This window comes from Chinchilla lanigera, unplaced genomic scaffold (genome assembly GCF_000276665.1).
Source record: "Chinchilla lanigera isolate Chin_1 unplaced genomic scaffold, ChiLan1.0 scaffold00009, whole genome shotgun sequence".
Lineage (NCBI taxonomy): Eukaryota > Metazoa > Chordata > Mammalia > Rodentia > Chinchillidae > Chinchilla > Chinchilla lanigera.
In genome coordinates, this window is record NW_004955410.1 from 7,429,827 (window position 1) to 7,443,175 (window position 13,349).

Below are 13,349 nucleotides of genomic sequence, written 5' to 3' on the forward strand. Positions count from 1 at the left end.
CTGCCTGGCAAGCGCAAGGTCGTGAGTTCGGTTCCCGGTACCGGAGAAAAACAAAAAAAAACAAAAAAAAACAAAACAAAACAAAACAAAAAAAAAAAGAACAGTGATGATCTAACTTCCAAAAGATTTTAACTGCTCTGCAGAGAAGGACTGGACCAAACGGTCAGAATCTGAGGGGTGAGGCTAACAACTCATCATCAGGCATCCCCCCGCAGAAGATGGGTGATATACTGGGCTGGGGGGCCAGGTGGGAGGCTGGAAACAAGTGGACTTTTTTCAGTTGCATTTGCGGATAAAACTGGCAAGATCTAGGAAGACTGGGGCAAGCTAAGGAGGAAAGGGTTAACAGGAATCTAGATTTTTTTTCTGAACCGTTTTCTCAGATGAAGGGGGAGGTAGTTCTGAGATAAATATAAAAATTTAGTTTTGGACCTGTTAAGCCGGTCCAAAGACATAAAATAAAGATGTTGAAATACTAAGATACGTGCACCTGAGAGGAGGGTTGGAGTTAGGAGTTTGAGAGCCACATACACACAGACAGTATTGAAAATTAGCGGTGGGCTACCTAGATATATCCATTTTTCAAAACTGATCAAATACTACACTTAAGATTTGTACATTTCAGCTGAGTGTGGTAGTGCACACCTGTAATCCCAGTACTCAGGAGGCTGAGGCAGGAGGACTTCTGTGAGTGTGAGGTCAGCCTCAACTACATGGTGAGAACCCTGTCACAAAAAGTATGTGTATGTGGGTGTGGGTGTGTCACACACACATACACATATTTTTTACTTGAATTCAAAGACATACAGATTAAAATCATTGGGTCTCTCTGTATTACAAGATTAACAAATTTTTAAATAAAATCAGCATGTACTTTTATTTACATTTATTTACAATAAAAGGAAAAATGTTGGCTAGTATTTATGAGCAGTATTACTTTGTGTCAAGCACTGTATCTTCCAACACAGCTTTTTAAAGAGTCTTTTTTTTTTAAAGTTAGGGATCAGTCCCAGAGCTCTCTGAGTTACAACCCCAGCCCTTTTACTTTTGATTTGGAGACAGTCTTGCTAAATTGCCCAGGTTGGCATTGACTTGCAATTCTCCTGCCTCAGCCTCCCAAGCAGCTGGGATTACAGGCTTGTGCTACCATGCTATCAAAATTTTACAGGCGACTATCTTTCAACCTTAACTCCAGAGAAGTACTCCTGTCTGCCTCCTAGTACACACGCACAAGCTGTGCACCACAGGGCTATTTTTTTGGGGGGGGGGTTGGTTTTTTCCGGTACTGGGAATCAAACTTATGAACTTGCGCTTGCCAGGCAGGCGCTGTGCTGCTGAGCTATATCCGCAGCCCCCACGGGGCTATTTTAAAGGGAGAGAAAAGGGTAAGTAACAAACAGAGGGGTAGGGATATTTTTTAAAGGTATGGGGTAAGAACGTGACATTTTATAAAATAAATATGCAAACATCGCTGGCACAACTGCACAGAGAGGGCCAGCTGGCCGCACCTCTCCAGATCTTGGAAGAGCTGAGAAAGTGGGGCCAGGAGAGGAGAAGAGGGGAGCCCATTTACTGTGCAGCCTTTAGTTCTCCTAACAAACATTGGCCTTTCTCACCTAGCTGGGGACGTTTATACACACACACACACACACACACACACACACACACACACACACGGGTGCACACACTTCACTTTGAGACCTGGGTAGTGTATATAATCTACTTTTCTAAAATCCAAAGATGCATGCAAGAGAGTTAAAATGAACTTAGCACAGTCATCAGGAGGGTGTTTAATTCTACACGAGCCCCCCAGGGGCTGCCCCACCTCAAGGCTCTCCACAGGCCACGCTTCCCTCCCCTGTGGGTCACCCTTATTCACAGGGTCCTCGGGGGTCCTCCTGCCCCAGCCTACTCTGCAGAGGCTCAGTGAGATGCACTCTAGGCCTCTGCTTCCTTAGATCGCCCGGTCTCACCACATGCAATCAGGATGTTCTCAAGCTATCATCTACTTTTTGAAGTATGAAGTTGTAGCTATCTCCCTCCCTCCCCTCAACCCACTTTTCATTCGGTTTTAATGAAGAAAAATTCTTTATCCCACTTCACTGTTATCCAGAAATCCCTAAATTAACTTTTAATATACTTTAAGTAAAAAAAAAATTCAACCTTTTATGTTACTAACTCAACTAAAAAGTACAATTTAGATATTCTAAGATAGAGTTCTAAACTAACAACAGTTGCACTTTTACTTCCCCTATCTCTAACAGAAGGAAAAGGAAGACAGCCAGTTTCAATTCTTCTTATAAATTTAAGATACTAAACAAAAATAGAGGTGCTTTCTTACAGCTCTGTAAAATTAATTGTAACAACAATCTCCAAGAGGACACAAACTAGGATGCACCTGTCTTCCTCAAATCTACTCCTCCTTCAGCAGCTCCTCCATGGTCCAAGAGACCCAGGAGTCTCTCTGTCCTCCCACCACAAATTCTGCACCTGCTGCGGAGGAATGACTCCGTAAGGAAGAAAGGAGTTCATACAGACCAGACATCTCTCGCACCATCCCGCCCAGCATACCAGACACACGACAAGCCCTTAGTCTCCACTCTCAGGACCACTCTAGGAGTCTCCTACTGTTTCTACACTTTCTGCGCTAAAAAAAATTACGTGAGTGTGTGTGCGAGTGAGTGTGCATGTGAGTGTACGTGTGTTTCCTAGTCAGGGAAGCCTCTCTCTTTTTCTATTACTATGTGTTCGCAGTACATAACGATTAACTCCATGGGGCAGCTGGACGTGCGCATAACACATCTTCATCCTTTTCTCACCCGCTTCCTCTCCCCTGTCCATCTCGATTCCCTTCCCATTTAAGAAATGTCTATCTCCACTGCCTAGCACCCATGAGGTCCTTGGTTCAATCCCCAGTATCAACGTAACAATACAAATTAACTGACTTCGTCCCTTTAAAATCTCTAGAGATTTCCCACCGTGCAGGACAAGTGTGCGACTGGCACCCTACACAAGGCCCTCTGTGATAACCTAACTGCAGATTTCCTGCCTCCACAGTAGCCTCCATTGTCTTTCCCTTCTTACATACAGGACCTCCTACCTGTCGTCCTCAACCTCCTGTCCAAACGCACGTATCTACGGTCTAGTTCTGGGCTGTCCCCAGACTCTCCTGTGTGTGGAAGGCGGCTGCATCCTGGAATGCTACGCAGGTCAATGAACTCATCTGCTGATGAGCTCAGCAGCTAAACCTGCTGTTAGGTTAGAGATGGTCACCAGGCCGTGACCTGGAAGGGTGCACCTCCCTGTGTGCTGGCTCTGCTTCGCGGCTACAGGGGTGAGCGCTCCTACACCCATGCCCTCCCACCCCACAGACCAAAACTATGAGCCAGAGTCAACCTCTCTGCCTCTGCGTTGTGGTTGCTGGGTATTTTGTCCCTCCTGATCTAAGAGATCTGAGAAGCAGAAGGCTAAAGTAAAGAAAGAAGAACATTAACCCAAATTACATTGTAAAATCAACACGAGTTTCAGGGATTGGTGGCTCAGATTCCTCAAAGTTCTCCTGAGGAGGGGACTCATCAGCATCTTTAGGAGGACAACTTAAAAACTGTTGAAGTCACAGGTTGTTTTTCAACATCCATGCCAAAGGCTGACCCTGTCCCTATGACCCTGCAAGTACATCTCCATGAATGGAAAAAACTCAACTGAAGGAGCTAATCTATTTGCCTCTGTAACAACGACTAGGTAAAAAGGTTTCTAAGACTCTTCACCATCAAGGTGAAGACCCTTCACCATCCAGGTTACCTTCCTCTTCAGACAAAATCTAATTCCTAGAATTGGACTGCATAGGCAAGATGTCTCAAGTAAAAATTTTAAAAGGGGCTGGCTACATAGCTCAGTGAGAAGGACCCGGGATCAATCCCTACTACCGCTAGAAGAAAACAAAAGGTCCCACACCTAAAATATGTCAATACCATCAAATACAAACACAGGCTTAAGAACTGTTCCAGTTCAAAGGAAACTAGAGAGACATGACTAAATGCAGCATGTGCTCCTGGTTATTTTGGTATTAAAAAACAATACTAGCCAGGCAGGGTGCCGCACGCTCATATTCCCAGCACTCAGGAGGCTGAGGAAGGGGAATCACCCCAAGTTTGAGGCCAGCCTGGGCTACATGGTGAGTTCAAGGGTAGCCTGAACTATAAGGGTGAGACGTCATCTCAAAACAAAACAAAACAGAAAGAATAATAATGTGATACTGTGGTAACTGGAGAATGTGAATATCTGTAAGGTAGAAAACAGTATTGTATCAATGATAATTTTCTGTTTTGATCACTGTACTGAGTTACTGCAGAATGATCTGGTAAGGGCAACTGTGCAGATCCAGAATGCTCTAATAGTAAGCATGGTGGGTGCATAAATCGTTTATATCTTTAACATGAAGACTAAAAAACAAAACAACTAAAAATAAAACTACAGTGATATGAGATAGATAATACAGAAACATATACAAAATGGGATATCAAAAATTCAAAATCAAGAAGAATGGAGTACAAATGTAGTTTCCTTATTAGTATATCTTCTAGTATCTGTATTAGTATTTCTTCTCTTTTCCTTTGTTTCTGTTCTTATCTTTATGATCATGTTAACTTGCTGTCATTTCAAAATATCTTGTTAAGAGTAAAAAGGTGTCTTTGAGCCAGGGATATAGCTCAGTGGCATAGCACCTGCATAGCACCTGCACAGCAAGCACAAGGTCCTGAGTTCAATTCCTAGGACCAAAAAAAACCATGTCTCTTACAAGCTTTATAATAATAATAAAACAAAAATCTATAGTAGACAAATAAAAACTAATAATCAAAGGAGAAAAGCACACTAAGAGAACAAATCCTTAGCTATAAAGGAAGACTATAGAAAGAATAAGAAACCAGAACAAAATTAGAAAAGTTACCTGTAGTAAGACCTTAGCTAACAACAATTATCTTGGATGTATATGGATTAAATTCTCCACTTAAAAGCAAGGTGACTGAATGGATAAAAAACAAGATCTGACTATGTTTCCAAACTCAATTCATCTCTAAAGATGAACATAGACTGAAAGTGAAGGAATGGAATAAAACATTCCATTCCAACAGAAGTTGAAGGAAAGCAGGGGTAGCCAAACTTAAATTAGATAAAATAAGAGTCTACCTCAAAGGCAATAAAGAGAGACAAGGAAGGTCATTAAGACAAAGATGGGTTCTGCTACAGTAACAGCTAGGGACTTGATCACCCAACTCTCTGCAATGGGCATCGTCCAGACAGAAAATCCACGAAGAAACCAGAGTTAAACTGCACCAGAGGCCTAACAGACCCAACAGACATCTGCAGAGCACAGCACCTAACAGCTGCTAAATAAATGCACACAACTCATCAGCACCATATGGAATGTTCTTCAGGACAGAGCAAATGACAGGCCACAGAGTAAGTCTTGACAAATTTTTAAAAACCTGAAATCATTTTGAGTATAATTTCTGACCACAATGCAACAAATTCAAAATGAATAAAGAATAATGATCTTGTTTTATGGAAATAAAAAATCATGTATGTAATGGAATATTATGACTTGATTAAGTCAGGAATAAAGTAATACGTATGTACTTGTGTGTATGTATGTATATATATATATATACACTGAAGACAGAGATAGGCAGAGAAAGAAAATATTAAAATATAGTAAAATCTTAATATTTGCGTAATCTAGTGAAGAAGGATCTACAGTAATTATTTGTATTATTCTTGCAACTTTTAAAGTCTGGGGCTGGGGAGATAGCTCAGCACACTTAGTGCCTGCCGGGCAAGTGCAAGACCCTGAGTTCGATTCCTGGTACCAAATAAATAAATAAAGTCTGAAATTATGTGAAAAATAAGTGAAAAGTTAATTTAGTCTTAAAATATTTATTTTCCATGTTAACTGGCAGTAAAATTGCAAAGAGTACACCTACTTTTTGAAAACAGTATGGAAATTCCACAAAAAATTTAAAAAAAAGTTACCATATGATCTAGCAATTACATTTCAGGGAATATAGCCAAAAGAACTGAAAGCAGGGTCTTAAAGAAATATCTGCATACCCATGTTCACAGCAGCACAATTCACAATAGCTAAGGGGTGGAAGCGATCCAATGTCCATCACAGATGAATGGACAAACAAAATGTAGTACACACAACAGAGTATCTATTATTCAGCCCTAAATAACAAAAGGAAATCCTGTAACATGGTACAACATAGATGAATCTTGAGGATTCGTGTCACGTGAAATAAGCCAGTCATAAAAGACAAATAGTGTATAATTCCACTTATACGAGTTACCCAGAATAGACAGTCACAGGTTGAGATGGGGTTGTCAGGGACAGGAAGGAGGGGAAAAGAGTAGTTGAGATTTAGTAAGTATAGAGTTTCACACTTGTAAAATGAAAAAATCCTAGCAATCTGTTTTACACCAATGTAACAGACTTACAAAGTCTGACTGAAATATACTGGATGAGATTAAGAGTAGATCAGAAACTAGCAGAAGAGGTTAGTAAACTTGAGGGATAACAATAAATATACAAAATGAAAATAGGAAGGAAAAAAATAAGACTTAAAAAAAGGGCAACAATCATAGCATTTGGTTAGCTGAAGGACAATGATCAAATGGCCTAACATGTGTAGCAGGAGTACTAGAATAAAACGAGAAAAAAAGACAGAAAAACTATTTTAAAGTAATGGCCACAATTTCCCTAGAATTGATGAAAAAGATAAAGCCACAGGTCCAAGATCTTTTAACAAAACTCAAGAAACCTAAACTATACCAAGGCACAGCATTATAAAAGTACGTAAAACCAGAGGTAAAGAGATAAAATTAAAACCAGCTAGAGAAAACAGATACTTCCTACAGAGATAAGAGGGGAGCAATGTCTTTACAGACCTGAAAAAACAACCTAAGGGTCTATACCACTGAAGGCGTATTTCAAAAATAAAGTTTTAAAACAAGTTTTCAAACATATGAAAGCAGATGGAATTCATCAGCAGTAACTCAGCACTACAATAAATGTTAAAGAAAGTCCATCAGAGAGAAGGAAAATGACACCAGAAGGAAACCTATATCCAAAGGAACAAAGAGTTCTGAAAATGTAAGCATGTGGAGAAATTTAAGAGTCTTTTTTTCCAAGTTAGGTTTCAATCCCCTTAAAAGGGAACTGACTATTTAAAGCTAAAAGAATCAACGCTCTGTTGTGGGGTTTATAACATACATACTACTAAAATGTATGACCACAGCACAGAGTTTGAGAAAAGGGAAACAAAATACTGTAATAAGCACAAAAGTATACTGCTAAAGCATACAAAGCGTTATTTTACCCCAAGTCAGACTGTGATGAATGAATACTAGCCACTATAGTACTAAGAAACAAAAAAAAGATATAGATAAAAAGCCAAAAAGGATATAAAATAGAGTGATAAAAAATAACCCAAAAGAAACCAAAAAGAACAGGGGGGACATACAGCCAAGATGATCAATTTAAGCCACACAATATCAATAATCACATTAAATGTAAATGGTCCAAATTAAAAGGAAAGCTGAGCTGGGCCTGGTGGCGCACGCCTATAATCCCAGCACTCAGGAGGCTAAGGCAGGAGGATCTCTGAGAGCTCAAGGCCAGCTTGGGCTACATAGTGAGTTCAAAGCTAGCCTGAACTACATAGCAAGACCCTGTCTCAATAAATAAATACATGGAAAACTGGATTAAGAAAAGCAAAAACTAACTACATGCTATCTACCAGAAACCTACCTTAAATATAAACACAAAATAGATTAAAAATAAAACAACACACCATGCTAATACTACTCAAAGGAAAGCTGAGTATATTATCAGGGATAATGAAAGAAATTTCACAATAGTAAATCCAAATCATGAAGAGATCATAAAAGCCTCAATATACATGCGCATGAACAGCCTGAACTTCAAATAAAGGAGGCAAAAACTGACAGGACTGCAAGGAAAAAAAGGCAGCGAGTTCACAATTACAGATTTTTATACCCATCTCTCAAAAACTGATGGACTAAGCAGACAGAAATAACAAGGATATGTAAGACATGAACTATGTGATCAACCAACTTGACCTGATTGATATTTATAGAATAGTACATGCAGCAGTCTTTTCAAGGGCACATGTACCATTTAAAAGCATCGCATACTCAGACAAATCACTTAAAATGAATCAACTCACACAATGCACAGTCTTCAAACAAAGTGAAATTAAATTAGACATCAGTAACTGAAAAAAATCTGAAACATCTCCAAGTAGTAGATATTCTTACAGCCAGAAATAGTGGCATATGCCTCAGGAGCCTGAGACAGGAGGACTGTAGCCAGTTCAAGGCCAGCCTGGGCTACACAGTGAGTTCAAGGCCAGTCTGTACTAGAGAGCTAGACCCTGTTTCAAAAAAAAAAGAAACAAAGAAAGGAAGAAAAGAGAAAGAAACTCATATATTCTAATTAACCAAAGAAGTTAAAGAAATCACAAAGGAAAAAAAACAAAGATTTTGAACATGAATGAAAATGAAAACATTTCAAAATCTGTAGGATGCATTCAAAATATTATTTAAGGGAATTGTTTGTGGTTTTTTAAGACAGGGTCTCAATATGTAGCCCAGGCTGGCCTTGAACTCAGCAATCCTCCTGCCTCAGCTTCCCAAGTGCTAGGATTATAGGTTTGTACCACCATGCCTGGTTGTTTAAGGGAATTTTATAGCATTAAACACTTATCTTAGAGGAGAATAAAGGTTTCAAATTAAGGAGCTAAATTTCTATCTTAACATATGAGTAATTTAAAGGCAAATAAAATGTAAACAACAGAAAAGGAAGTAATAAAACATAGAAACTACAGAAAATCAACACAGAAAAACAAAAGCCAATTCTTTAAGATCAAAAACAAGCTAACCTCTAGCCAGACTAAACAGGAGAAAAAAACAGAAAAGACACAAATTTCCAGTCAAAAATAACTACAGATCTCACAGACATTAAAATGATAATAGAATATTATAAACAATTTTATGCCAATGGACCTAACAAATTAGATGAAAAATCTCTTCAAAGATACAATGCTAACACAAGGAGAAATGAACTGAACAGTCCTTTATTTACTAAAAAAGAAAACAAAACTGGTAGGTAAAATCCTTCCTACAAACCAGACAGGGTAGCACACACTCCTAATCCCAGTGCTCCAGGAGAGTGAGGCGGGAAAGTCTGAGCCCACCTTGGACAATTTCGTGAGAATCTCAAGATGTTTTTAAAAGCCAGGCATGGCGGTGCACACCTGCAATCCGAGCACCGGGAGGACTGCAGCAAGGTCCAGGCCGGCCCCTGCTGCAGAGTGGGTCTGAGGCCAGCCTGAGCTGCAACGTAAGTCTGAAGTCACAGAAGGGGAGACGGCACCACTGGGACCGGAGTCTCCCTCGACAGGGTGCTGAAACTTGTGCCATGTAGTTTCCTTTAATTTTTGCTATCAGTAACAGATCCTGTAGTGAGTATTTTACTAACGTAATTTATTTATGCAACACATATCAGTACCTTCCGCGTCTTCTAGATACTCTGAGCAGCCCCTTTCCCCTACTGGTTCTGTAGCTGGAAAGCTGCATCGCATGCGTTTTTTCTTCAACTTCCTCTCATTAAACGTCAAATTTAATCATGCTGTGATTATCAGGTAGTCTTCAACCACAGCCATTTCCTGCCCAGCTCTGACACACTGCTCAGAATGAAATCCAGCATATTTTCTTTCTTTCCTAGCGCTCAAAAACTTCCTGTTCTAGGAAGTGGCCAGTTGATCTCATCTGAAAATGCACCTTCTTTTAGCAATTGTATTAGGCCAACAAGCCGGACAAAAAATGCAGCTGTCATGCAACATTTTCAAAATCGTGTGATTCCGGTCATCAAGTGAGGATTCACACACTTGCACATTCAACATATGTAGGGATGGTAAACTGTACACTGTATGCTACACTGAGAGGAAGATACAATACAGTGTGAAACTTACTTCTCAGATTCTTCAAAGGCAGTCCCAATTTTAAACACTCTCATTCAAACTGGGGTTAAGAAAAGATAGTTACCATACAAGCAAAGGAGAGTTTGCAATTTTGAGTCTGTCGACTACAGACCAGGTAGAGAGGTTAAGGGTGACAACAGTCACTGAGATGTTTTTCACAACCAATCCTAAAGTATCTTCCACAAGCCAAGCGCATACAGCTCTGGCAGTGTTCGGATTCTTACAGCTTAGGATGGACTATCTCAATATAGTAATGAATCAGTTGCTTAGCTGGACAGTGTGTAAACAAGAGATTTAATTGGCATTTGGAAAATAAGTATTGAATGACAAAAATTACATAACAATATACCAACAGGCAATGTGCATCTATAATTTTAGTATTTAAGTATGCAATTTCTAACCACCAATACTGGGTGGTACTCAATTTGCCCAGCCACTTTCACATAAACCACCATTTATTTAAAGACAGTCTTCAAAAATACCTCTTGTTTTGTGTTTCTGCAGGCTGGCCTCCAACACATTGTGATCCTCCTTTCTCATCTTCCCTAGGGCTGGGGTTATAGGTCTAGGTCTCCTTTGAAGTCTTATCTTCCCCACCAAATAGAAAAGGAAATTGACGCTGAAAGATTCAGCATTTGAAAGTCACAAAGCCCAACAGTACTCTAACCTATTGTGTCTAGCAGGGTGTGGTAGCCTATGCAGGGTGCTAAATCATTTCCTTATCTGATTAGTAAGAAGGATACTACTCCAAAGGAGATGCACACTTGTAATCTCAGCCCTTGGGAGATGAGGCAGGAGGATCACGGCCTTATCCTCCCAAGGGCTGTCTCAAAAGCCAAATCTATGTCCACACTTTAAATTATCTTTCAATGAAACCACACATGCTATAGTACTCTTTTGGTATATACTATATTATCACCATTTGTTCAAATAGCTATCCTTAGCCCTAAACAGAATCTCAAAGAGGAGAATGACTCCATCCCTACATCCTCAGCAACACTAAACAGTGCCTGTTATAAAATGATCAGGAAGTGCTATCAAATCGGTACAGTACCAGATTTAGTTTATGGTTTTGCAGTATTATTTTCACCGATTAGACTCTTCCTACCAGTCTCTTAAGTTTTACTGTGAGGTGGCAAAGCATAATGGCACAGAACACTGGCTCTGGAATCAAGCAGGCTGGCTCTGAATCTATTATAGACAGCTAAGTTAGGAAGAAATATTCTAGGCAATCAGACAGGGCTCGGCCCTCAAGGGAGTCAGTGCAGAAGATGAGAACACATCACAACTGTGGCTGGAGGCGCATCTTAAGATTAAAATCACAATGGCCAGATTTACACACCTCCCTATGGGATAAATGGTAGCTTGAGGTTGTGGGTACCACCCCTTTGAGATTTCCAGTATAAATAAACCATTAGCTCATTAGAGGTAGCCCTCCTCTCCCACCCACGAAGTCGGCTAAAACTAAAGACAAGACTAAGACTATAGATTATCACTCAAGGTTAATGATGTCATCCACATATATTTGCTATGCGACCTGCTTCCACACTGGATCAATGTTACTTAGCAACTATACCTGCAGTCTTATTGGTTATTTTGTCCCAGGTTGTACCTGCCTACTGACTTTGCTCTATAAAACTTCCTTTGAGAAGTGGGCTCACTGGTAACCCACTCAGGACTCCTGTCTCTCAGGAGCTATTCCTATTCCCCATTCCTTTTCCCCAATAAATGTTCCTACTCTTAGTTCCTTAGACTTCATCCTTCGACTTTGGGGCCCAAGAACTTGGGGTATCAGACATCTAGCCGGCTGGGAGTTACATTTACTTTCCCTATGTCATCTGGAGGTCCCATATCAAATCTACCAAATAACACTGAAATCAGGAACAAATGAGTTAACCCGAATCTTAGTTAACTCACCTACAAAACATGACAGACAGTAATCACTGTACCTGCCTCACATGACTAGGGTTAAATGAGCTAACACTTCCCACTATTTTCTGATCCTTCTTTTTTCGTTTGTTTTTTTGAGGCCGGTCTTAGTATGCAGTTCAGACTGGTCTTGAACTCACTTTGGAGCCCGGGCTGGCCTCGAACTCTCTCCTGCCTCGGCCTCCTGACTGCAATTATTACAGGAGTGCACGGCCATGCCTGGCTTCTCATTTCTGACACGCCAGCAAGTCACTGGGGCTCAGTCTAGAGACACTGACTTCATTACGAATTTCTTGAAATTTTGCAATGTACTAGCCAAAAAGGTCCTGGGATTTACAAAGTCCTCAGGTTACATTATTTTTGGGGCCAACTTATCCAATGCCAATGTGAGCTCAAAAAGCTAACTTTGGAGGTTTGAGTCAGCAAGAACGTCCCCACTGAGCTGTACTCGATTTGCTTACAGTCACACTTTACAAGAGAGCATAAGGAGGAGCGAACAGACACACCCCAACTCACTAACACGCAAACCAACCCCACCTGATGTGTGCACACAGTCGGCCTGTGCGGGAGGCGGGCGATTTCCAGGACGAAACACTTTCCTGGAACCACCTCGTTTCTGGTCCCAGACATGGCTCATCTCCCCAGCACTCCCCAGCCCTTTCCTCTCGAATATGGAGGCTGAGCTACAACAAACGACAAGGCATGCCCATTTCCTTCCCTTAAAATTAGCTCACTGTACTCCCAATACAAGCTAGGATTTTATTTTTTTGTTTTGTTCTGTTCTTTGAGTTAGGGTCTACTAGACTGACCTCAAAACTTCTGGCAATCTTCCTGTCTCAGCCTCCTCCTGAGCGCTGGGATCAAAGGTGTGCACCACCAAACCTGGCTCAGGTTAGGATTTTCAATTGTTAAGGTGTTTTACAGCTCTTTGGGCTAAAGGGCACAGTCTCCAAATTCTCAAGACTTTTCCTTCCAATATTATAATGCTGTAAGAAAAAAAAAAAAGGCCAGTTGCTGAAAACACAACTTGCATAAAAACACCTAACGCCAAGATCCAATACTAAGTCCACGGCCCACGGCCCACGTCCCAGAGGAAGAAGGCAAAAAAGGAAAGAAACAGTTAGAAATGCTGGGTGATAGCAAACCCCAAACTCCAAAATCGAAGTATCCCAGCTGAAGTCACCTCAAGTTAAGCCCGATGCCCCACTGACAAAGCCGGCGCTGGCAATGCCGCCTCGGCCCGGGCGCGAGCTCGCGCGGGGCGCCCACCGACCCGACCCGACCCGACCCGACCCGACCCGAGCGGCCGCAGCAGCTCCGGCCCGCGCCGTGAACTTGTGCCGGGCGCCCGCGCGGCAG

At 41.0% G+C, this 13,349-nt stretch overlaps 1 protein-coding gene across 1 annotated transcript in view; it reads right to left on the reverse strand.

The window, feature by feature from the left end:
- Phtf2 (putative homeodomain transcription factor 2) overlaps window positions 1-12,976 on the reverse strand; it is a 98,277-nt gene extending 85,301 nt beyond the window's left edge. The window contains exon 1 of the mRNA XM_013510512.1: window positions 12,800-12,976. The gene's annotated coding sequence lies outside the window, so the exon portion shown is untranslated. The remainder of the gene's footprint in view (window positions 1-12,799) is intronic.
- Window positions 12,977-13,349: the final 373 nt, after the last annotated feature.